The sequence below is a fragment of the Euleptes europaea genome, chromosome 4 (assembly GCF_029931775.1).
Source record: "Euleptes europaea isolate rEulEur1 chromosome 4, rEulEur1.hap1, whole genome shotgun sequence".
NCBI classification, from domain to species: domain Eukaryota; kingdom Metazoa; phylum Chordata; class Lepidosauria; order Squamata; family Sphaerodactylidae; genus Euleptes; species Euleptes europaea.
In genome coordinates, this window is record NC_079315.1 from 96,051,482 (window position 1) to 96,077,611 (window position 26,130).

Genomic DNA, 26,130 nt, shown 5'->3' on the forward strand with positions numbered 1-26,130 from the left:
GCAACGAGTGGACAGCTGATCAATTCAAGCCATGAGGACGTCTGTGCAGAAAAAGATAAAAGGCAGCCATTTAACTGATGTGAAGTGCTGTTGGTAGAAGCCTTGATTAGGCTTCCGTTGTGTGCTATAAATGATGACAAATATTTTAAGGTCCTTTTTACTTTCTTTAATGACGATATATTTTTATCTGCAAATTGCTTTTCAAATGGGAGAGCATGCGAGCCTTTTAAAGAACATTTCCAGGGAAGATACCGCAGGGTCCGTGCAAACATTGAGGAGTACCGTGCGCGTAAAATGCAAGGAAGCGGCAGGATTGTCTTGGAACGGCACTAGACCATTAGTGCATAATACTGTAATAACTTTTAATGAGTATTTTGAGTAAATGTGTAAGGCATTAGCGCAGGCGTTCTGTTAGAAGAAAGAGCAGTAATTATGAGGTCCCCATTTTAAATCCAGAGCAAATGCATTTAGGGCTGTCTAAAACTTTTGGCTGTAATGTGATTCTGAGTAGAGAGAGGAACAAATGTATCACAGAAATGGTAAGGAAAGCTTCTGTAGACATCAGCTTCTGATGCTCTGTTCTTAAGCTGCCTCAAGTTTCCTGTTTATTTCTCAATACCCATTATTCAAATCACTGCCCTGTCAATTAAAAAAAACCTGTACCGTATATACTCGCGTATAAGCCGAGTTTTTCAGCCCAAAAAAAGGGCTGAAAAAGCCGGCCTCGGCTTATACGCGGGTCAATACGGGGGAGGGGGGAGGGGGGAACTTACCACCGTCACCGCCGCCATTGCCGCCGGGCCCGCACACCTTTCCCCGGCCGACAGCAGCCTTCTTGGGCTGGCAAGAGGCCCCTCCAGGCCCCTCCAGGCCGCGCCTCCGCCGCTGCTGCGCCCAGGCCGCTCCCAGCAGCCGGCAGCAGCCTTCCTGGGCCGGCAAGACGACGACGATTCGCCGCGTCTCCCAGTGAGTAGGGGGTTCAGGGGATCTTCCCCCTCCCCCCCTTGGATGGCACTGGGGTCGGGGTGGTTTGGGGTGGGTCGGGAGGGCCCGGGAGGCCGGGGGGAGGGTGACCTGGGGCAGGGGCGAGACCATCCCTGCGCTCTAAAATGGCGGCCACCATTTTAGAGCACAGCATTGCCGGTAAAGGGAATTTCTTATTGACCCTCGGCTTATACGCGGGTCAATAAGAAATTCCCTTTTCTGGCCTCAAATTTGGGGGGGTTGGCTTATACTCGGGTCGGCTTATACCCGAGTATATACGGTATATACAAATTGCAAAACTTATGTCTGTATATACTACATTACAGCAGCACACACACATATACTAAGATTATATTGTCTATATTGTAATATTCCTCGCAAGAAAATGGATTTGTTTGACACTACGACGATATATTTTTTCTAGATTTAAAACAGTCTCCTCTTGAGACCCTCCAGATCCCACAAAACCTCTCCCCTCTAACCTCAAAGTAAAGGATGAAAGCTATGCAAATTAAAGTACTTTGATTTAAGGCCAGACTTTCATATTGTGCTTGAGATCCATAATTGGATCGCTTGCCTTTTTTCACACTAAAGGGAAGAGAGAGGAAAGGACTGGGAATGTGGCGCTAGAAATCTTACTCTCGTCCCAAATCTGCTGTTAGCCATGGTGGGGAAATAGGAGCTTTGGTGGGACAGCGATTTCCACAAGTGAAATTGCATAGGGGGAAAAGGTTCATGCCCTCTCCCCTAATACCAAGGCCCCAGTCTAATTTGCCCCCCCCTCTGCTGCTGCTTTTTAATCTGAAACGAAACCTTGGGAGAGACCAGACCATGCAGCCTCTATGTGACAAGTAGCCCATACACTATCGTGCTAATCACAATCACTATGAAGAAATCCTGTTCAATTTACTAGAGAGTACACACAGGCACGGGATTGGGTTGTTGTTCTGAATACTCTAGCTTAATAGGAGTTTGGGCAAGATTTGAAAGCTCTTGCTAATGACTGGACTTTGTTATAATGGGCAGGGAACTGTGCTGATAATGGAAGTGCTGTATCTTAGATCTCTGGAAAGCCTAATCTCATATACTATTAAAACCAGTTGAGAGCTGAACAGTTGTTCATTCTTTATTCAGCATCCACGTTTTACCCCAGAGTCACCCCAGGGAAATCTGATGCTACAAAAACCTGGCAAAATACGCAGTTGTATTGTATACAGAATTGCACAACTCCTCCAAGCAAACCAGGGTTATACCCATATACAGGATTAGGCTTTCTCTTAAAGCATCAGGTATAGCGTATGGAAATTTGGGGTCTGTGTGTAATAGATAGCTCTACTAAATTTAGAAATGTCAACAGGATCTCAGCTTTCATGATTTTTTTGTCTATTGCCTTGCAAAGACAGCTTTGAAAGTGTAAATTAATCCAAGACAATTTTACATCCTGACTACAATTGAGAAGGACAGCCATCTGGGACTCCAATTATTCATCAAGGAAACTTAGACACCCCTTCCCCTCAGCTATTTTTATGACCCATAAAAGAGTGTGAAGTTCAGAAACATTTTGGGAGAAGCAAATCTCCTGTGTGTTTTCTGACAACAGCTAGTTGCTTGTTTTTTACGGTGACCAGTTTTTCACAGCTGTTTGACCTTCATTTTGCTTGCACAAACACATGCCTGCCCTTTCTCTCCCTTTCCTTTTTGGGAAACAATTTGCAGCATATATAGAAGTTAGCTATTGTTTTGTATGCACATGTACGGCTATTACATCTTGGTATTTGCTTCATGCCAGTATTTCAAAGGATAATTTATGTTCAGAACATATTACTGACATTGCATGGGTATCACACATGAAGACCGTCAAGGTCAGTCTTGTCTACTCTGACCGGCAACAGCTCAGGCAGACATCTTTCACCGGCCTTTTATGCACGGGTTGTTCCTGTGACAATCACCCCAGACTACTTGGGGGCTTCGTTATCATTATGCACGTCTTTTCTGACCTTTAGAAGTCACTCCGCTCTCTCTCCGCGTTTTCTGAAGGCTGCCAGAAACAGCATCCAGAAAACGCGGGGGAAACGCGGGGAGAGAGGAAAGTGACTTCTAAAGGTCGGAAAAGACATGCATAATGAAAACAAAGTCCCGAAGTAGTCGGTGTGTATGATCATGATGGGAACAACCTGTGCATAAAAGGCCACCCACTACCTAATCCTTTGAACTGGAGATGCCAAGGTTTGAACCCAGGTCTTTCTTCATGCAAAGCAGTTGCTCTGCTGCTGAGCCACGGCCCCTTCCCAAGTATGGGATACATTTCAAAATTAGGCTTATCGTTTTTTTTAGAGACGCTACTGAATTTCAAAGCTCCACTGAAAGCCCCCCCTTTGGTTCTGTGTGCCTGTGTAAGAGCCGTCAAGTAGTTTCCAACTCATGGCGACCCTATGAATCAATGTCCTCCAAAATGTCCTATCTTTGACAGCCTTGCTCACATCTGGCCAATTGAGGGCTGTGGCTTCCTTTATTGAGTCAATCCATCTCTTGTTGGGTCTTCCTCTTTTCCTGCTGTCCTCAACTTTTCCTAGCATGACTGTCTTTTTCAGTGACTCTTGCCTTCTCATAATGTGACCAAAATACGATAGCCTCAGTTTAGTCATTTTAGCTTCTAGGGTCAGTTCAGGCTTGATTTGATCTATAACCCACTGATTTGTTTTTTTTGGCAGTCCACAGTCTCCTCCAACACCACATTCCAAAGGAGTCTACTTTCCTCCTGTCAGCTTTCTTCAATGACCAGCTTTCACACCCATACATAGTAATAGGGAATACGATGGCATGAATTAACCTAATCTTGGAGGCCAGTGACACATCCTTACACTTCAGAATCTTTTCTAGCTCCTTCATGGCTGCCCTTCCCAGTCTCAGTCTCCTTCTGATTTCTTGGCTGCAGTCTCCCTTTTGGTTGATGATGGAGCCAAGGAATAGAAAGTCTTCAACAATTTCAATTTCCTCAATGTCAACCTTAAAGTTGTGTAATTCTCCTGTAGTCATTACTTTTGTCTTCTTGATGTTCAGCTGTAGTTAGTTCTACCCTGCGTGAATTGCAGTGGTTCTTCTGTTCTGCTCACCTATCGTGCGTCTGCTTTCTATTTCCTGGGCACTGTAAATGCTTAGAGTGGGGACCAAACTATATGTTATTGTTTTTAATGAGTTGGGTCTGGGTTCCTGAGATAGGAAAGTAAATAGAAAGCTTACCGAGGCATAGTTGGTCTTGGCTGTGTTCAGTTTAGTGGATCATAAGTTGTGTGGAATGGCAGAAGGGTCACATTATAAAAACAAGCAGAAGACATCCAATGCATTGCATTCCTGTCCTTGGATTCTTTCCCCATATCTGAAGATGTCAGAAATTGTCTTTATGACATGCCTGTTACCTTCTAATTTCAAGACACTTTTAGATCAGCTTAGAAAATACTTCACTTGGAAGGGATGTATGAGTTTTAATATGGGCATTCTCAGGCTGAAACTAGTCAGAAGAAACATTTCAGTTAAAATATGCAATAATGGTGCAGATATTAATGTGAGGATTTTATTGCCTTAATATAGGTCCTGGGAAGGAATTGAATTTGTTAAAATTGATTTATTTCCCTTACCGGCAGAATTATACTTCACTCCTGAGCACGGTTACAGCCTTCTAATCCCCTTGATTTAAATGACCTTAAAAGGATGTAACTCTGTTTAGGATTGCAGCATTAGTCCACCAGTCTTTTTCTAACAAAACAGTTTGAAAATCATATTACAAGATGTAGGTGGGACTGACTTGAGTCGATTTTAAGGTATCATGTATTTCTTTTCCTTTCAGTTAGTTTCTGTGGAGAGTTTTAAAAATAGTTCAGGTTGATTCCATTAAGTTTGGTCTAACACATTATTGTGGTTGACTGCTTGAAGGTGGGCATTCTCAGCTGGACTCTTATTGATAAAACTAAAGAACAGGAGCGATTTCAGAGTGCAACCAGACTCCATCAGGACTGGAAATTTGCCTGTGTCCCGCTAAATGCATAGGATAATTAGAAGCTGTACCTTAATTATGCAGAAAATGTGCCCTTGGGCAATCTGATATGTAAGTACCAACAATTGTTGAAAGAAACATCCCTTAGTCTTGTGCCTCCAGGCCATCTTCTGGGCACAACACTGCCTCCTCATATATATTGCACTACAATTGTCACAATTCATGACCCAGGGAGCCTGTTGTCACATGTTGGCCAATTACTTATTTATGTACGCCAGTGGCTTGTGAAGAAACCATGTTTGAATAAAGTCAAATTGCATCTCAAATAATCTGTTCAGCAATAGATTTCATGCAGCGAAGGGTGCCTTTTGCAGTTCTGCAGTTGTTTGTGCGAGGGACAGTGAATCCACGTTTGGCAAAGAAGCAGGATGCTGCTGCAGTCGTCTTGTTTGTGGGCTTCCTAGAGACACTTGGTTGGCCATTGTGTGAACAGGCTGCTGGACTTGATGGGCCTTGGTCTGATCCAGCATGGCCTTTCTTATGTTCTTAAGCACAGTCTTACATACTGGGCTGTTTGATTGCAGCCGCAGTCTTCCCAATGACACATAAATGGACCTTCTTGGTAATTGTTTCTCTGGTGCTCTGGACTTTCTCTCCTCCTGAAGTCTGCCAGAGTCCAAAAATGATTATTTCTTTACCATGAAGTGTGTCGGATGTATTGTGCCTGAGAGTGAAACCCTGCTGTGTTCCTGAACTGCAATTTCTTTGTCCGTAAGGAATGTATGTATGTTTGACTGTGTGTGTTATGTGACTACTGCACGTGATTGTGGAGTAGTGGCAATGCTAATACACAGAACCATTAGCGCATAATACCAGTGCTATCTCATAGGTTTCTGCTGGAAGCAGCTGGATTGCTGATCATCTCCTCACAGTCTGAATAATAGGTCTTCTTTGTGTGTAATGTCATTTGCAACAGAAGTTCTCACTTCTGTCTGAATACAGAAAACAATTGCAAAATATCAGCCTGTCTGATTAAATTCCCCCTAAAACGCCAGTATGACTGGGACTCTGAGAATTGCAGAGCTAGTTCTGTACACCGAAGAGTGCTTTGGTCATGTGTTTCTCCAACTGCACGGCAGACCACTTGAGAGGGCTTTCAGAAGCAATTTGTAATGTACTGTTCGAGATTTAAAAAGAAGAAGTTAAAGTCCCACTAGGGTTCTTCTGTATATTCCTGTCTATAAGCCTGATTTTGGCTTATAGACAGGAATATATAGAGTGGTTGAGTGGAAATAAAATGGAGTAGGTGACTTGAAATAAAGTAAATGAGGCTGGAATCCTGTGCATCATACACTAAGTACTCAACAAGAACTTAGTGGGATTTAGAAACAAGCTAGATATGAATGGATCTTTTGCATGGTTTTTAGTGAATAAAGCAGCTGTGAAGGCCCCCAATTTGAAATGGAGCTACATCATGGGGAGGAGAACATATCCCTGTCCCCCGATGTCATTTTCCTGATTTCAGTTTCCCTGAAAGCTGCCCTATGTGTGACAAATAGCTTGATGGGAGAGTGATTGAGGTCAGGAAAATGGCATAGAGACCAGTGTAAAAAACTCCCTCCTTGCAATGGCATCAATCTGAATTGCGGGGTGGGGGAGGCTTAGTGGCAGCCCCACAATTATGGAACAACCTCCCTAGGGAGGTACATCTCACTTTCAGTCTTCAGGAAGCAGTTGAAGACAGTTTTATTTAGGATTACATTTGATTAAGTTTAGTAGCAGTCCCAAGTCGTGATTTTAAATTATGGTTTATCTACATTTATAAGTCGCCTTGAGCTCCATAAGGAAGAAACATGACTAAAAAAAGTTTCAAATAAATAAATAAATAAAATACCCAGCTGCTATTTACCATTAAAGACCCTATTTTTAATGCTGCTTTTTTACAGGGGTACTCAGTCGTCCCTTTGTTGCAAAACCAATTGCACAGAGCAACACACAGCTGAGAAGGTGTTCATTTTGCCCATCAGTTGAAAATTAATTGAAAATTCTGCTGGGACAGGAAGCTCTACGGTTTATCTCTCTTGCCCATTTTGCTTGGCTAACTCCATGCTCATCAGGGCTGGACTGCTAATACGTAGGCATTCCTCTCCCCCCATTTACCAGATGCACCCAGTAGGGGGGAAAACCCTCATTTTACAGAAGTTCTGGTTTCCTTTCTTGTCTCAATCCTGCGGATGTAGAGGTGGGGTAATCACATGAACACACATGAAGCTGCCTTCTACTGAATCAGACCATCAAGATCCATCAAAGTCAGTCTTGTCCACTCAGACCCGCAGCGGCTCTCCAGGGTCTCAGGCAGAAGGTCTTTCACATCACCTCCTTGCCTAGTCCCTTTAACTGGCGATGCCGGGGATTGAACCTGGGACCTTCTGCATGCCAAGCAGATGCTCTACCACTGAGCCACGGCCCCTCCCCTTAATCTTTCATGGCTTGTCTGTAGCAGTTCAGTTTTGCTCATTTTCTCTCCCTGCCTTACTCCAAAAGTTGAGCATATTCATGTTCATCTGTATTCCTTGGATTGCCAGCCACCTGGGAGCTGTTGTTCAGTCTAGTCTGGTTTGAGCATACGTGATAGACACAGTCAACTGATGAATGCCGCTAAATATGCAGGTACAAATGCTGCACAGACACTCTAGTGTAGCTGATTTTAATGGTGCAGAGACCTGCTCAGGATGTGCCTGAAATCCGAGCAAGTCAGCAGCAGATGTTAATGCGCCTCACAATGGCTGCCGGTGTGGTGCTGAATGCCACTACTGTACAGATGCACAGCTACTCAAAATGCTGTTTTTGAGCAAATCGTGAAGGCGATCAAATGACGTGTTTGATTCAATATAAAATGGGCATTGCAAGCAAGGTAAGTTCAAGTATCAATTGCCCTTTTCTGAAAATCGCAGCATCTCTGGGTATTTACCATTAGGAGGGGAAAACTGCCATTATGTCTAAAATGACCCTTACTTCCAAATACACGTGGGTGAAATTGGTCTGTGAATTACTCAAAAACACCCAACTACTGTTCAGCGTGAAAGTGTTTACTATCGGAATGCAGAAAACATGTTGAAATGGACAAATTGATGTTAATCTAATCCAGGGATCCCTGTTGTGGCATGGCACCCACCGGTACCTTTCCTGGTGCCTGCCAAATGTTTTTCGAAAGTAGGTTGGTCTTTTTGAGTTTTTCATGTCTATGGTCTAGTGTAGGCAGTATATTATGTAAAGTACATTATGAGGTAACAATAAAGGTCCCCTGTGCAAGCACCGAGTCATTACTGACCCATGGGGTGACGTCTCATTCCGACATTTACGAGGCAGACTTTGTTTTATGGGGTGGTTTGCCAGTGCCTTCCCCAGTCATCTTCCCTTTACCCCCAGCAAGCTGGGTACTCACTTTACTGACCTCGGGAGGATGGAAGGCTGAGTCAACCTTGAGCCGGCTACCTGAAGCCAACTTCCGTTGGGCTCGAACTCAGCTCGTGAGCAGAGCTTGGACTGCAGTACTGCAGCTTACCACTGTGCACCACGGGGCCCATTACCTGCACAAATAGCAGAGTGATATTCTAAAAACACAGTGGGACTTGATTCTGACTATACACGATGGGGCAGTGCAGCTGAAATCCTTAATACACCTAACTAGAACTTCTATTGAAGTCAACAGATCTTCCAAGTTTTAATGTATATTTTATAATTTTTTTTATAATTTTGCCAACTTTTCAAAAATAATTTATGATCCTGTCAGAATCTGGCCAGAATCTCTTTCTTGCTTATACACACGTGCAAAGGGCTGTCACCAGCCCTTCAACACCAGCTTGTCATTGTTATAAGTGCAGGTTAAAAATGGCTGGGCTCATGCAAAAGAGATAGCCAGGAGAAAAAGCATTTCTCCCTTTTTCCTTTTTGCATAAATGTGTTATATGCCTGCAAAATGAAGACAGATCCTGCCAGATGAGGGTTTCATAGCTATCTCAATATGCATACTTATTTTGTGTGTGTGCAAGAAAGTATTTTTTTTAAACACTGAATTTTAAGAGGCATCCTGTTAAACAGAGTTTATGCCCGAAATGTTGGGCTTTTATGCATGGCTGTCTCACTCGCCATCCCCCCTCCAACGACTTCAGGTCTTTGTGTTGATTATGCATGCGGTTTCCGACCGTCAGAGGCCCGTCTCGCTCTCCCTCTGCATTCCCTGCATTTTGCCCACGTTTTCAGAGACCTCTTTTATCTCAACTTTGAAAACACAGGCAAAATGCGTGGAAATGCAGGGGGAGTGCCAGGCAGCCTCTGACAGCCAGAAACCGCATTTATCATCCGGAATTTAGGTCCCGGAGAGACTGCGGCGTCGGAGGAGCATCGTGCAGCTCTGTGTCTCTCAGGTGCCAACAGAACTGCCCTGGCTGCCAGCGTGCCTCTTATTCTGGGATAAGAGGCCACTGAAGCTGGCGTCAGGGTCACGCCACCTCCAGACCACTTTCAGCCCCCCACCTTAGGAATGGGCTGTTAGTTAAATTTATTTGGCAGTATTGGTGAATGTCAGTAAGACTGTTCTCTCTTGCCATTATGACATGTTTTCAGTGTGTGTCTACATCCTTTATTTTCAATCAGCCTTCAAGTGATTTAAAGCCTCTACTCTGTTTACTTATTCATGTTTTCAATGGATTTAGGTAGCGATTGTCTACTGAATTCATTTTTCCATTAGCAGCTGGAAGTTGCCACTGCTGAGGGTCAGATGTGGCTTGAAATCTGAATGGTTAGTTCCACAGAGTCAAAGCTAGCATGCCTGAAGTTCTGCATGAATATTCAGTGGACTTCAGAGAATTCCTGCTGTATAAAGAATCCGAACCGTAGGCCAAGTTCATATTACAGAGAGCAATACAGCTGCCCCTTTCCTGGGACTGCTTCCCACTCTATTCCCACTCCTTCCTCAAAAGAATGGGACAAGCCATTTGGGAGGAACAGGATCACATGGGGAACCAGGCACCAGGCATATTTAATTTAATTTTAAAAGTCCAGTGAATGGCTGGGGGAGGTGGGGTAGACAGATTCATGGAGAAGACGTCCATCAATGGCTATTAGGCATGGTGAGACCGTAAACCTCTGAAACCCAGTGCTAGGAGGCATCATCAGGGGAAGACCGTGACCTCTGTACTCTGTTGGCCCTTTGTGACAAGTGCTTGGTCACTGTGTGAAATAGGATACTGAACTAGACGGACTACTGGTGTGATCCAGCATGGCTCTTCTTATGCTGTTGTGCGATTTAGCATCAGGCTTGCTAGTTTAGTAACTCTTCTGCGGTAACAGTCTTACTGTGTCAACTAAGGGAGGGGACAGCACTGATATGTTCTTCCCTAATATCTTGCCTTTCCCATGTGGTTTCCCCACCACCAGCCAGCGTGGAGAGCCAGTGTGGTGTAGTGGCTAAGAGCGGTGGACTTTGATCTGGAGAACCGGGTTTGATTCCCCACTCCTGCATATGAAGCCAGCTGGGTGACCTTCGGCTAGTCACACTCTCTCAGCCCCACCTACCTCACAGGGTGTTTGTTGTGGGGAGGGGAAGGGAAGGTGACTATAAGCTGGTTTGATTCTTCGTTAAGTGGTAGAGAACGTCGGCATATAGAAACCAACTCTTCTTTTCCCACCACCCCTATGTGATTTGAGTAGTCTGGGAACAGGCACCCTGTTAGTGTATGAACTTGGCTAAAGGCTGCAATCCAGAGAATGGTACGGGTAGTGCTATTCTCCCAGCAGGGCTTTGTAATCTCTGCCAATATTAAATCTCTCCCCCACACTTGCAGAAGTTTCAAAAGCAATTTGGGGGAAAGGCTTTGTTGTTCCAGGAAGGGAAGGAAGGAAGACAAAAGTCTCTCTCAGGAGTTTGCAGGGGTCCTTGGAATGACTTAAATGGTTCATTTAGCTTGGATGTGATGGGAACAGTATGAAGCAATGATAACATGATCTCCTTTGACCTATGGGATAGTAGGCATTATCCCCAAGATTAAATTACTCAGTGCATTTCCTGTTCAAACCATTTATGAATTATCTATTATTTATAGTACACATCTTCTGTTCTGGGAGATTTACAATATGTATGGCCTTAATCCTAAATACAACCCCTGGGTAACACATGGGCTCTTCTAGTTTGTTGTTGTTGTTTTTCAGATTGTGAGTCAGTGAGGACCTTATCGAAAAGGAGCCTGTGCCCATTCTAGGATTTCAACTCAGATCTCCACCTATAGGGTGATGAGAGTTTATTTTTCAAATTTTGAATGGAAATTAATGTTGCAAAACGATGTGTAATCCAAGCACAGCTCTTCAGCTTTTCTCAAATGGGTCAAGGAAGAGTAGTTATCCCAGACTGACTCCCAGGCTGTAACAGTTTAGCAGAAATAATGGTAACCTTCTCATGCAGGAAAATGCACATCTCATTCCTTTCCCTGCTCAACAAGAAGCAGCACCGAAGGCCTGTTTGAGAAAGCAGACTCCGGTTTTTCTGCTCCAGCCCCAATTCAGTTCTGTCAAAGCTGACAGCAATGGCCACTTGTTTCATGGCGGTCCACATAAACATGATCCTGCGTTGGTCATCGTGTATGAAAACCCATCTGCCAGATGTTGGGGGTTGTAACTTTTGATTGGTATGGAGACACCCCCCCCCACTGTAATGATCTGTGTCCTGAAGCCAGCTTCCATGCATGGCTCACCCCTGCTAGATTGGCATGGGCAGAAAAGCGCAGAAGCATGGCGTTCCATCTTAAACAGCTCCCCCAGTGGCTCTTTGCCTTGAGTCATCTCCTTGAAGGCATTGTGTGAATGTTCTGTTCTGTAGTGGGCCTGAACAGTTTCGAAGCAGGGGCACCAGATGAGGACTCGGGTGGAAGGGCAAAGAGGTAAGATTCAGAGGAAGAGACCAAAAAAGTCTTGGATATATTGAAGCTTAACTTGCTACCACCGCCCCAGCGCATTTTAAGTGTGTTTGTCTCAATTGCAGAAGTGCTTGAAACACAGCAGAGGAAGCAAGTCTTTCCCCTCCCCATGACAATCCTAATTAACTTTATAAATCAGTTCTATTTAAGGGCAGCAACAATTTTTTTTTGTTTGAATTCAGTCCGTTTGGTTGGTGAGCCAGGGTGGTGTAGTGGTTGAGAGCGGTGGTTTGGAGCGGTGGACTATGATCTGGAAAACCGGGTTTGATTCCCCACTCTGCCACATGAGCGGCAGAGGCTAATCTGGTGAGCCGGGTTGGTTTCCCCACTTCTCCACATGAAGCCAGCTGGGTGACCTTGGGCTAGTCACAGCTCTCTTAGAGCTCTCTCAGCCCCACCTACCTCACAGGGTGTCTGTTGTGGGGAGGGGAAGGGAAGGCGATTGTAAACCGGTTTGATTCTTCCTTAAGTGGTAGAGAAAGTTGTCATATAAAAACCAACTCTTCTTGTTTTTTAAAAATATTTTTAGTGCTGAAACCTTTTAAAATCCGCTCCCAGTTATTTCCTTCAAGCATTCGCAAAGACAGAGAGCAGTGCATTATAATGAGAGAAAAGCTTGCCCCAAACCTTCATTCTTAACAGCAGGGGCAGAATCGCTATAATTAAACCTGGATGTTGATTCACAGCCAGGATTACTGGGTGAGGAAGGGGGGGAGAGAGAGCAGGAAGGAGAGAGAGGGAGAAGCCCTTAATCATCGCCAGGCAGGTTTCGAAGCGGGAGCCCGGCGCTTTGAGTCCCTGAGCCATTGACTCATGGAAGGTTTGGCCTTGGATTTGCCGCTCTCTAGATGCTCAATCAAGGAAGCCACAGGCTTCAGTTTGCAAGATCTGAGCAAGGCTGTCAAAGATCGACATTTGGGAGGACTTTCATTCATAGGGTCGCCAGGAGTCGGAAGCGACTTGGCGGCACTTAACACACACACACACACACACAGAGATGCCCAGGTTCCCCATCCGAATTCTCCAAACTCTGCAGGGTGGGGTGGGGGGGAGGTTACTGCTGAGTTTTGAGAACCTGGATGGGGAGCCTGGGCATCTGGAGAGCGGCAGATCCAAGGCCCGACCATCCCAGGCGTCCATGGCCTCTTGGTGGCGAACCTTCGCCGCCTCTCTCAGCGGCAAACGCCAAAACCGTGGCAGGGAAACAACAACCGGAGGAGGAGGAGAATTCGCAGCGGGTGGCCGTGTTCGTCGGTCTGCAGGAGTTAGTAGAAAAGAGCCAAGAGTCCAGCAGCGCCTTAAAGACTAACAAGAATATTTTCTGGCAGGGGGTGAGCCAGGAGGAGGAGGCGGGGATCCGATCGGGAGAGGCGGAGCCGCCAGCCGGCTGCGCGGCGCCCCTCCTCCCTCCCTCCCTCCCCCCCCGGCGCGCAACCGACTTCGCGCAACTTTGCAGCCCGCGGACGCTTCCCGCCGCCGGCCCTTCGGGGGGTGGAGGGAGGGAGGGAGGGAGGGAGAGAGGGGGGCGGGCGGGCGGATGCGCTTCAAAGCCCCGGCCAGCCCGCCGCGGCGCGCCACTGGCGTGGAGGCGCGCGGAGCCGGCGGAGCGCTGGCCCATCGGCGGGGAGGCGGCGGCGGCCGAGGCGAGCGGCCAGGCGGCGGCCAGCTCCGCTGAGGCTCGGCCGCCTGCTCTGCCGGGCGGGGGGCTCCGCCGCCAGGGGGCAGAGCAGAGCAGCAGCAGCAGCAGCAGCAGCAGCAGCCGGGGAGCTGTCCAACTTTTCAGCAGCGCGCCGGCCGAGAGGCAGGAGGGAGGCCGTCCGGCTGTGCGTCCGTCCGTCGGTCCGTGGGGGAGCGCCTTGGCCCCCCTCGCCATGGAGGCCGAGGAGAGCGGCCCCGGCGCGGCCCCGGGCAGCGCGGCGGCGCCCCAGCACCTCTGGCGCCACGAGCACCGCTGCCGCTCCCAGCTCCGCCAGCAGCGCCACTTCCTCGTGCACCAGCCGCAGGCGCTGCCCGGGGGCCCCCCGCCCCCGCCCCTGCCGCCCCCGCCGCCCCCCCCGCCGCCGCCCCCCCTCTCCCCGGGCGGCCGGGGCCGCGCGGCCGGGCGGGTGCGGCACCGCGGCTACTCGGACACGGAGCGCTACCTGGCCTCGCGCGCCCTGGACCGCGCCTCCTTCGCCCTGGAGACCGGCCCCCGGCCCGGCCTGAAGAAGTCGCGCATGTCGTGGCCCTCCTCCTTCCAAGGCTACAGACGGTACGAGGGTCCTTCCCGCCCCCCTCCTCCCGCCCTCTCCCCTCCCGCAGGTGAGGGGAGGGCCTGGGGGGGGCTGCTGGGGGGGAGGCCGCGAGCCGACGGAGGACGTGGGGAGGGCGCGCGTGGAGGGGGGGGGGCGACTGGCTAGAAGGAGGAACGCACGAAGCTGCTTTCTGCGGAGCCAGACCATCGAGGGCCATCAAAGTCAGCGTTGTCTGCTCAGCCCGGCAGCGGCTCTCCGGGGTCTCAGGCACATCTGCCTAGTCCCTTTAACTGGAGATGCCGGGGATTGAACCTGGGACCTTCCGCATCCTCTACAAACTGAGCCACAGTCCCTCCCCAGGCTAGGAGGGGGGAGTAGGGTTGGAGGAGGAAAGTGGAGGTCCTCAGCACCAGCAGTCTTTGCAAGGCAGAGATCAGGCGCTGGGCTAGATGGAAACAAGGGCAGGGGTCACATAGATCTGGGCATTGCTTCTAAATTGCCAACCGGTCCTTGGTCCTTTTTTGGGGGGGGGGGATCACAGGCCCCAGTTTAAAGGGAGACGGAGGGGGACAAATTCTTTTCTCTTTGCTGCGCAAGTGGAAAGAGTGTGTTTTTTAAAACCCCAGCACATGGCTGATGGCGAGAGTTTGAGAGTGAAATTCTGTAGTAATCCTCAGCTGCGAGTGTTCCCAATGGGTCAGCACACCACCTCCAGTCTAGCCACAAGGGATCCTTCTCTCATTCTCCATCTCCCCTCCTCTCTCGCCTCTCCCCCTGCCTCACCTACACCCTTCCTAGAACATTTCAGCATTAATCTGCTTCTCCCCCCCCCGCACCCCAATTACATTGAATTACATTAAAAGCTCAAGGGGCCAAAACTCTGCTGCTATCCCGATGCGGCGGCAAATTAATGCTGGTTAAATTGGGGGCATTAGCTGGCTGGAGCACAGATGCAATTAGCTGATTAGTGGGGAAAGCGGGCATTTAAGCTGGAAGAAGGGAAGCACTGCTGATGGTTCTGTTGTCCTCTATTAAATGAGCGATTGGTTTTGGTTGCAGCCTGCCTGCCACAGAGCGGCTGCTGGATCACAGGGTGACATCACTCTGGAGGGAGAACTTCCTCTTTCAGTCATCAGGGAGTTGCCAGTGAAAGGCCCTAATAGCTCTGCTTATGGTTCTGATTTTGTTTGCAGCGAGCGGGACTGGGCTGCATTCAGAAATAGTGGAATGTGTGTGTTTGGGTCTATTCATTTTTCATTTCCTAGTGGCAGGGATTTATTTATGCTTTGCCTTGACACGGTTGTGGAGCGTTCTGTGCATTGCGAACAAACGCCAGACTCCAAAGTTAAAACCGTGTGCTGAGGCTACAGTGCCTGACCTTGTCCGTGATTGTGTCATTGTGCCCCTCTGGTAAAGAGTGCAGCATAGCACAGAAGCAAGCTTGTACTGCTTGTGTGCGTGTTTTTTAACATGGCCTCGTAAACCATTTTGGAGATGAAAAAGAAGTAATCCTGGCCTCGCCTCGTAAATGGGTATTAGTTACAACCATCATCATCTTATACTGCTTCCATCCCCCCCCCAAAAAAAAACAACCAGTCGTTCTTTGTCCTAGTGTAGTCATATGCTTGTCTGGAGCTACACTGTGAGTCTTAAGAACAGTGGTTGCAAAAAGAGAGCTACAGCGTGAGGCTTAGAAACATCACATTTGCTTTGGAGTAAGTCATGCTGGCCTCCAAGTAAATGTACAGAATCAGGCAGAATGAAGCATTTGGATTGCAATACTTTATATGGAGTTGAGCATCTTTTGGGGACAAAGAAAGATGCTCTATAAAACTTAGACACATTGCTTTAAAGAATAAAACATATGGACTCTTTACATGCTGTGTTCTCAGCATGGGTTAATTGTCTAATTAATGAAAAAGATAGGTTTTAAAATGTACTATAGTTGTTCTATTTTACATCTCATGCTGGAGTTTCAGTAATCAGTTTCTTTTCCTGATAGGATTGCAGACCCTACCAAATAAGACTACCTGTGAAGCAGGGTGTATATCTTCTTCCTGTCCATTAACAGACCCTATGAAATAAAACTACCTGTGAAGCAGGGTATATATCTTCTTCCTCTCCATTAACAGGGATTGAATGTTATATTGCAAGATACTTTACACTGATATTTAGGGAGCGAATGATTGAAAAGTGACTTTTCTAACTGTGGTCAAGACATTTTAAAAACAATGCACAACTTTTCTTTTAAACAGTTTTTCTTAAATGGGTCAGGGGCTGGACATTTGAGTTCTCGTTCACATTTAAACGAGCACTTAAAAATCTTACTTGCCAGATATGCTTACTTTTTTTGTTATATTTCCTATTGTTTCATAGAATAGTTTATATTTAGTAAGATATTTTCAGACAGTTTCTCAGAGAATGGCCCTTATTCATTTTTTAAATGAGTGACTTACTTTTAGTGGGTGCGTCAGGCTTGCCACTAAGTCAGGAAACTGCAGGATCTCTTAGCTGCAAAATGATTCTTGGCATTTGAAAGGTCATTATGAAAGCAAGCACAGTGGAATACCAACAGTTGAAGTGTATTCAGTTGGTGAGAGCTGACTGGGGGTGGGGAGGGAAATGGCCGTAGACCATAAACCTTTTCTTGGCTCTATTTTACATTAGTAGATCAAACTTTTTTACACCAGTTACGAAAAGAAGCTTCATGCACCATGTGTCGTGCTTTGCTAGTTCGTTGGGAGTTGGGAGGGGTCTGCACCTACTCTGAATGGCTCTTGCTTTCATCTGTGCTTTACAGTACAATACAACACAGCTGTTTGCAAAATTATTCTTGGGTAGAACTGGCAATGAAGAGGGCTTTGCCTATATGCAGACTATGTTGTGAAATTATATCTATTGCAATATGTCAAACTTTATTTACAGAGGATGGCAGTACAGTCCTAAGCAGAGTTACAACCTTCTCAGTCTGTTGACTTAAATGGACTTAGAAGGGTGTGACTCTCTTTAGGAATGTACTGTTAAAGGGCTAAAGCTATGCCTTTACTATTTGTTGGGATATATAAAAATGAAAGGCTCGGGTTTTCAGTCCTGGAAGATTTAGGAATTTGTCACAATGTGGAATGTGTGAAATAGCACAGTCCCCTTTGATGTTTAAATTCACAGTTTATTTAAGCAAGAGCAGTTGGGTGTTACAAACATAGTGCCGCTCAATTCTACCCTGCAAACAATGTTCCTCTGTCCAGTCTCTCATCCCCCCATTTTTCTATGTGTACCTCAAGTAAAGAACTGCCATGTTTAACCCTTACCCAATCAGATTAGTATACATGTAGCCCAGGTGACTTTATCAAGGCTGCTCTGTTATTCTAAAATTCTCCTCTCCCCATGGTTGCAATTCTCTCTTTGCCTACTGTAGGGCTTCAAATGCTCATGGCTGGATAGGAAGAGCAGAGAGGTGAGACTAAGGGGGGTTACTGCACTTCGTATTCCCAGCGATGTATTAAGAGTTTGAAAATGTTATAAAAACACCACTTTAAAAGGGTTTTTGGATACCACGGCATAAATGGTTGGAAGACGTCTTCACAGCTAAAGGGGCCAAACAAAGTGCGAACAGGATTTTTTATAACGTTTTCAAACTCTTTATACATCGGTGGGAATTCCATAGAAAGTGCGAACAGTATTTTTTATAACATTTTCAAACTCTTAATACATCGCTGGGAATACAAGTGTGGTAACCCCTTAAGAGAAGAATGGGACCCCAGAAGCTAGAAACAGGCAAAGAGCAGCATATATAGCAGGGAGACCGAAAGTACCAAAAACACATCTGGTAGATGCACGTTTCCCCCCCCCCTCCCCGCCAGCCAGTTATATTGGGTTGGCTTACCTATCTTTTATGACCCATTTCCTCTTCTGTAAAAGGTCCACCAACTTATGTTTGTTTACCAGAAGCAAACTGTGCCACTTTGACCAAGGTACAGAACAGTTTTCTTTGGTGTTAAAGTAAACAGTCAGAATGCTGATAACTTCCGTTTTTACCTCTTGCTAAAATTCTGGGGGCATGAAGGTGAGACTTACACAGATCCAGTCAGCATCCATCTCTTTGCTCATACATATTCGTTGCCGGTAGCAGTGTGGAGGACTGTGCAATAGTCTACTATGCCAACTGAGAATCCGTTTGACTCTGTGGACTAGGTGGCCGTGCATCCCAACGCTGTGCATGTTTATTTGGAAGTAAATCCCAGCGGGTTCAATGACATTAATCCCAGGTTAAGAGTGCAGCCTGTGTCTAATTTTCTGGTAGATTCATACAAGAAAGCTGAATCACTTCTGAAAACTCCAGACAGATTTCCAGACTGTGTCTCCAGCGTCTATTGCCTTTTTGGTGTTCATAGTCTCAGGGGAGAAGCTAGTCATAAATATCCCAATTGTATCTTTATTGCCTCGTGTTTGCTACACAAAATCTATTGTTACTAACAACATGTTGTATAGTCACATATATCATAGTGTAAATACATATATCTCAGAGCAGCAGTCGCGACAGACAGAGTCTATCCTCATGCTCCCTGGGCCAAGATTGTGGGTCGGAAGAAGGAACTGCAGTTATATCAACTCAGCTGTGGTGCAACCAAAGCAGCTATTTGGAAGGGGGAAATGTAGGACTCTTCCCACCAGTCAGAAAGTGCCTTGTCCAGTTCTTCATCAGCATTGATTTAGGGTGCTTTCGCACATGCTGAATAATGCACTTTCAATCCACTTTAACGATCGTTTGCAACTGAATTGTGCCGTGTCACACAGTAAAATCCAGCTGCAAAGTGGATTGAAAGTGTATTGAAAGTGCATTATGCTGCGGTTGTGAAAGCTCCCTCACTGACAGTCCCCACAAATATTAGCTACCTGTCATGTGACCCATGGGAACCACGATGCAGCACTTTGCATTATAAATCACCAGAGCCTACTGTGCACTTTAGTTTGAGCAATACATCTCTTTAGCATCTTTGCTGATAGACAATTAGTCCATTATTTACTCAAGTGTCTACCTACCTAGCTTGCTTTTCAGCCTTACCTCGCCCTGCTCCCTCAGAGTGTTTACCCAGCATTGATTAGCTTTTGACCTCACCCCTTCAGCTTAACTACCATCTAGGAGTGCTGCATTTTCTCCTCTATGGACCTGATTCCATTGCAACTACTTGCTTTAAATCTGATTTGATGCATCCTCAGGGGGAAGCCTCAGTTTCAATTAATACAGCTCAAGGGCTTGGGGGAAGAGGCCAAACTCTTGACAGATCATATTAGTTTGGTAAAACGATTATAGGAAAGCATCAAATCTTAGATGTATTGTTTGTTTTTTGCAACTCTTCTTACAGTCAATAGGAACCACCTGAGTTGTAATCTAATATTCAAGGCAACCCCCCCCCCCCAGTTATAGTAGTTCCCTGTTTTACTAATTAATTTGAATGGTAGCTGTGGATGAGTGCCATGTGTAGGAGGAGGGTGTGCAGCAGGTTAGTGGAAGGTCTCTGGTCCATGACAGCTCCCACAAACTTTGTGAACAGCAGGTGGTGGTCAGCCACCCTTTATTTAACATCTGGTTACAAGTACAGCATTTGCCAGATGTGGTTCCCAGGGAGTTACATCACTTTGCCCTCCATGCATGTTGGCTGCTTGCATCTCCCTCCTCCTTCTGACTACCCCAGCCACGTCTGGACCACCGTCTTTAGGGTTCTGCCCAATATCTGGATCTGCCCCATTGGCCAGGTTCTACCCGCTCCCTGGTTTTCCCCATGGCATCTGATGCCCATGGGGAATGGCATTTCCACCAGTGGCAGCAGTTATGGACAACCAAACTCTCCCTATGGTGTTAGCCCCTGGCCACACCCTGCTCACGTGTTTCCTCTGGGGTGCTAGTTCTTCAGCCTGGGCTTGCAGGTGGGTGTTTGTCCCCTTCCCAGTTAGATCATGAGGGCACAAGCTGTAACCCCATCACCATCCGATGAACATTCTGAGAAATGGATAGTTACAAATACTGCTATGGGTTGCTTCACACGTACAGTGCTCTGCCCCCCACTAGCAATTCAGAACACAACTCATCAAAATCCAATCCAAATGTGCCATTTGGTAATCTGAGATGGATAATCGATCTGAATGAATTTACCTCTGACATTTGTAAGCATTTGGGTAACTCTGCAAAATCCTTAATGTTTTAATTCCCCATTCATGGATACTGCTTCTCTTCAGCTGAGGCAGGGCAAAGCAGTGTACAGTGGGAAGAGGAGGAAAGGGGAGAGTGAGTTAGAAGAGATGTATCTGACAGGCCCACCCTGCAGTCCTTCCAGAGGAAATGCCTACAGGGTGGTGTTGTCCCGGATTGGCATTTACATGCAAAGCACTTCCTTTGTTGGTGTCTGGTCACACAGAAGTCTGCTTGTTCACATGGTAAAGCAGGCCGAATGTGTGTACGCTTGTAGATAGATAAGATAAGATAAAATAAGATAAGATAGATAGATAGCTATATACTTTGGTCACATTATTGTACTTTGTCACATTATGAGAAGACGAGCCACATTATGCAAAGACAAGAGTCACTGGAAAAGACAATCATGCTGGGAAAAGTTGAGGGCAGCAGGAAAAGAGGAAGACCCAACAAGAGATGAATTGGCTGTATAAAGGAAGCCACACGTCTCAATTTGCAAGATCTGAGCAAGGCTGTTAAAAATAGGATGTTTTGGAGGACACTGATTCATAAGGTCACCATGAATTGGAAGTGACTTGACGGCATTTAACACACACACAAGATATAACACACACTTATATATATATATATAAGTTTCATATGTGCACAGTTAGTGCTTTTACTGTTTCTGTTCAAAATAGGTATACATCAGGGTCTAAAGCAGGCATACACTCAGGTTTAAAATAGGCACATATCAGGATCTCTGCTGTGGAAAGGACAGGCAAAAACGCATTGCCATACCTCTGTGTGTCCACTCTACAATGGAAACTTATTGGCCTGTAAAATGGGGGCAGGAGGGAATGCAGCATAGTCAGATCTCGGAAGCTTAGCAGGAGTTGGTACCTGGATGGGAAACCACCAAGGAGGAATCTGCAGAGGAAGGCAAAGGTCAACCGCCTCTCCTTCTCACTTGTCTGGAAAGCCTCTTGCTGGGGTCACCATGAGTTGGCTGCAACTTCACAGCACTTACGTATGTAAAGAAAGGGGCCCTTTCTTCTCTCTAGCCATAATTTGGCAGGACAGGTCTTTGCAGTAAGGGCAAGACTTCCTCTGAATTCATCCTCAGCTGGCTTTGGTGACAACCTTGTCCTGAGATAATACTGCACTTGGCGGACCAGTAGCCTGACTCACATGAACACATGAAGCTGCCTTATATTGAATCAGACCCTTGGTCAATCAAGGTCGCTATTGTCTATTCAGACCAGCAGTGGCTCTCCAGGGTCTCAAGCAGAGGCCTTTCACATCACCTACTTGCCTAGTCCCTTTAACTGGAGATGCCGGGGATTGAACCTGGGACCTTCTGCATCCCAAGCAGATGCTCTACCACTGAGCCACAGTCCCTCACCCCAACATAAAGCAACTTAATGTGTTTCTTCCAGAAGCATACAGGCCATGGTTGTGTTGATAGACTTTTAACACCACACTTGTATAGAGGCTCAGTTCATAAGAATTGATACCTTCACAAGGGGACTATGCATATGATTACTCAAATGTTTGTGATTGTTGCCCCTCTTGTGGGTGGTGACGGTTGCATAACTCACTGCTGCCATGTGTATGTCTTCACATGAAGTCATCAGTCTAAAATACCATTTTTGTGATGAGGCCACTCCATGGATGAAATGGCTCCCAAAATAATTATATTGGCTTGCATCCAAGTATCCAAAGACTTAAGAACACTTAAGTTTCCATTGCTGGGAATGGTGGTTTTCACCAGTCTCTCCCCTTGCCTTGTGGCAAAAAAAGTTTTTTTTTGGGGGGGGGGATTAGTGGGACCTCAAGAACAGCCTAAAGGGCCAAAGTGGGGTTCGGCAGTGGGAGTGGGGGATCAACAGAAATCACTTTCCCTTAAGAAAACTTAAGTAGCCTTAAGACTTTAGAACAATTATGTTGGATAAGCACTGGTACGAAATCTAATTATTTGTCTGGCAGCTGTGTTATTGTTTAAATATTGTGGCCATTCATATATTGGAGTGAGTGGCATATTCCAGAAAAGTAGCCTGTAAAATGCCTTTTGACGTTCACCAGTTTGTTGGGCTAAATTATATGAACCCAATTGTCCATAGTAAGTCTATAAAAATTCAAAACAACCCATGCGACTGTTTCAGAACACTTACATTCTCTTACTTTTAATTTAAATTTCGCTTCAACCGACTGCTTCCGTGTTGAAATATTTCAGTTGCTTTTAACATTCTCTATAAATGTTACGCATCATTTAGCTACAAGCTTATGAAAATTAATGTTGTTAATAGAAGGAAGACATTTAATGTTAAGTACATTACTTTAACGATCATGTTGTTGCTCTGTTTAATTGCTCTCTTATTTCCTTTTTTTCGGTATAGCCATTGGCTTAAGAGTTCATGAATTGTTCAGTGGCCCACGAAAAAGCTATTGGAGGAAAGAATCTGCAATGCACATTTTTCAATGGCAATAAAATATCCCAGTTGTGCTCGAGGACTGGCCAGGTACCTCTTTATGTTCTATGAAATAGAACATAAAGGGCAGGGCCGTGGCACAGTGGTAGAGCATCTGCTTGGCATGCAGAAGGTCCCAGGGTCAATCCTCTGCATCTCCAGTTAAAGGGACTAGGCAAGTAGGTGATGTAAAAGACCCCTGCCTGAGACCCTGGAGAGCCACTGCCACTCTGAGTAGACAATACTGACTTTGATGGGGCAAGGGTCTGATTCAGTATAAGGCAGCTTCATGTGTTCATGTGAAATCCCTATGTTTGTTGAGCAGCAACTCATTGAAGCAAATGTTCAATGGGAGTTTTGTGCCCCCCAGACTCAACAGTGCCCTTTGCTCCTCCTGATCAAGGTGCATGGCCAGAGTTGGTAGCAGCTTTACCCTCTGCACTGTTTTCTCCTCTTTAACTGCCCCCTCCCACCGTGGACCAGCTTATTAGGTCTGTTTGCAAAAATGACTTACGTGGCTTCATATTAAAGTTTTGCAGTGGAGCCGGCAGCTGCTCCATGGGGCACTATCAGGTAAGGCTGCCACTGCTTCTGCCCGCAGGCTCTCTGGTCATCAGGAGAAAAGGGCACGTGTGACTTTGGGAGATGCCAAACTTCAGCTGAACGTCTGCTTTAGAGGCCTCCCATCATCGCTTAAGAAACATGAGCCCCTGGCCAGACCCTGTGTGCTCGCCAGTGCAGGTCTACAGTACTTGTACTGGAGCTTCCAAGGAGCTTCAGCGTCTTGTGTTGCATTGCGTTGCTGGAGGGCCCCCCTGATTTTCAATAGGCAGTGTGTTATGTTCAAGGTATAGAAGGAAGCATTCCAGCGTGCACATGCAGAACAGCCCTTATTCCATATTCCACAATTGCTTTCTGAGCATTTGAGGACCCATTTTTCCAATGTGAGAATGTTAAGCTTGTACTTAAAACCTTGCATTGAAGGACCAAATTGAATGAAAACAACAGAAACCTGTAGAGGCCCTGTCCCTTGAGAGTGTGGTGTAGTAGTTAAGAGCAGTGGTTTGGAGCAGTGGACTCTGATCTGGAGAACCGGGTTTGATTCCCCACTCCTCCATATGAGTGGCAGAGGCTAATCTGGTGAACTGGATTTGTTTCCCCACTCCTTCACATGAAGCCAGCTAGGTGATCTTGGGCTAGTCACGCTCTTTCAGCCTCACCTACCTCACAGGGTGTCTGTTGTGGAGAGGGGAAGGGAAGGTGATTGTAAGCCGATTTGATTCTTCCTTAAGTGGTAGAGAAAGTCGGCATATAAAAACCAACTATAATAATAATAATAATAATAATAATAATAATAATAATAATAATAGAGCAAAGCCTCTAGTGTGGATTAGGATGGCAGTTCTGGGGGACGGGTTTTTTTTTTTACCCTTCCCCCTTGCAGTTTGGCTGCTGTTTTGCAAGGGGAGGATTCGCATTAGGAAAGGGTATGGAGGAAAGGGTTAAATCCCCCAGCTGGTTCAAATAAAATAATGCCACTGCTGCTAATGTATAGAAATGTAAAGGGACAGGCAATCCAATTGCAGACCTCCCATGTCTTGTCTAGTTTGGCCTTGCATCAATAAAACTCAGAAGTGATTCATTTATTTTTTTAACAAGATCTTTATTTTGTAACATTTAAGATTGATTACAAATGAATAAATAAGGGTTTCTTAACTTAAACCAGAAACAAACTTTAAAAACAAAAGCAAGAACTTACAATAGGAATCTAAGGTCAGTGATATAAGCATCTCTACAACACTATTGATCACTGAGAGCAGCATGTGTAGTGGTTAGAGTGTTGGACTAGGATGTGGGAGACCCAAGTGTCACTCTCCACTCTGCCATGGAAGCTTGCTGGGTAACCTTGGGCCAATCACACTCTCAGTGTAACCTTCCTCACAGGTAGGGTTGCCAGGTCCCTCTTTGCAACCGGCGGGAGGTTTTGGGGGTGGAGCCTGAGGAGGGCGGGGTTTGAGGAGGAACCTCAATGCCATAGAGCCCAATTGCCAAAGCGGCCATTTTCTCCAGGGGAATTGATCTCTATTGGCAGGAGATCAGTTGTAATAGCAGGACATCTCCTGCTAGTACCTAGAGGTTGGCAACCCTACTGACAGGGTTGTTGTGAGGATAAAGTAGGAGAGGAGAACAATGGAAGCTGCTCTGAGTCTCCACTGGGGAGAAAGTAGAAATAAAAACCATATTATTACTTGGTCTAAATGTTAGCACAACAATTACATTCATTTTGGATGAGAGGTTTTCATTTGAGTATCTAATGTATTTTTATGGAACAAACAGTACAACCTTATCTCCATCCAATGTATGTTACATGGAATATTAACAGAGGTATCTTTTTATGAAGTAAGATTTAATAATATATGGTCCGTGTTGCAATTTTCAGTTATGAAAGGGCTTCCAGAGTGCCCTTAATAAAAATCATTATATGAGAAATGTTTTTTTACCTTTGCAAGTCAGTGATCATTATGATAAGAATTAGAGAGCTTATGAGCATATCCATGTTTTGCTCAGAAGTAAATATGAAAATGAATTAAAGTTGCAGCTGCCCAAACTGTGAATTTTATTATTCAAAACACTGAACAAATACAAGAAGAATACACAACATCTTCTCACTTTGAGGAACAAGACTTGACTTGTAGAAGTACTCCAGGAATGCAAATTTCTCATAATGAATTCAAGATATTTGACATAAGGATGAACAAATGTGCCTCTTTTCATCCCCCCCCCCATTTTTTCTTTTTGCCTTTTTGTTCTATCCAGTTTTGCTTCTGGTTCTCCTGTTTTGTTCCTTTTACACCAGTTGCGTAAAATAGCATTTTAAAATACATTAATTTTAATGGGGAAAAGTTGGCACAAGGGAACAGCAAACAGCATGAAAATATTCGTGGATTCAGCTTGAACAAGAGAGAAACAAAATTGGCATTTGAATTTTTGAGTTGAACTGGCAGGGATGAGACATCTATAGCATTTTCAGTTTTACACTGTTCCTTTGATATTCTTGGTCTACTAATGGTGAATGGATCTGCCCAAGATGAAGGTGGACATTCCACTAGAAATTCCATCAGCTTTTAACCAGAAGAAACCAACTGGGGTTAGTCATATAAATAAATAAAGCTGTCTCATACTAAGGCAGACCACTGGCTGGAACAAGGACTGGGGATCTTTGTGCTAGGAGTGCAGATTTTCCTCTTTTCCTTTCTCTTTCGCAGCTACTGTTGACTCAAGGAAACTTCATTCCCGGAGCCATGGAACT

General features: G+C 45.6%; 1 protein-coding gene and 1 non-coding gene across 2 annotated transcripts in view; one reads left to right on the forward strand and one right to left on the reverse strand.

Moving 5' to 3' along the window:
• Positions 1–26,130, forward strand: part of PDE4D (phosphodiesterase 4D) — a 687,791-nt gene that overhangs the window by 132,055 nt on the left and 529,606 nt on the right. The window lies entirely within an intron of this gene.
• TRNAP-GGG (transfer RNA proline (anticodon GGG)) lies at positions 21,679–21,750 on the reverse strand. Its single transcript has one exon. It is a non-coding gene; the product is annotated as a tRNA-Pro (tRNA).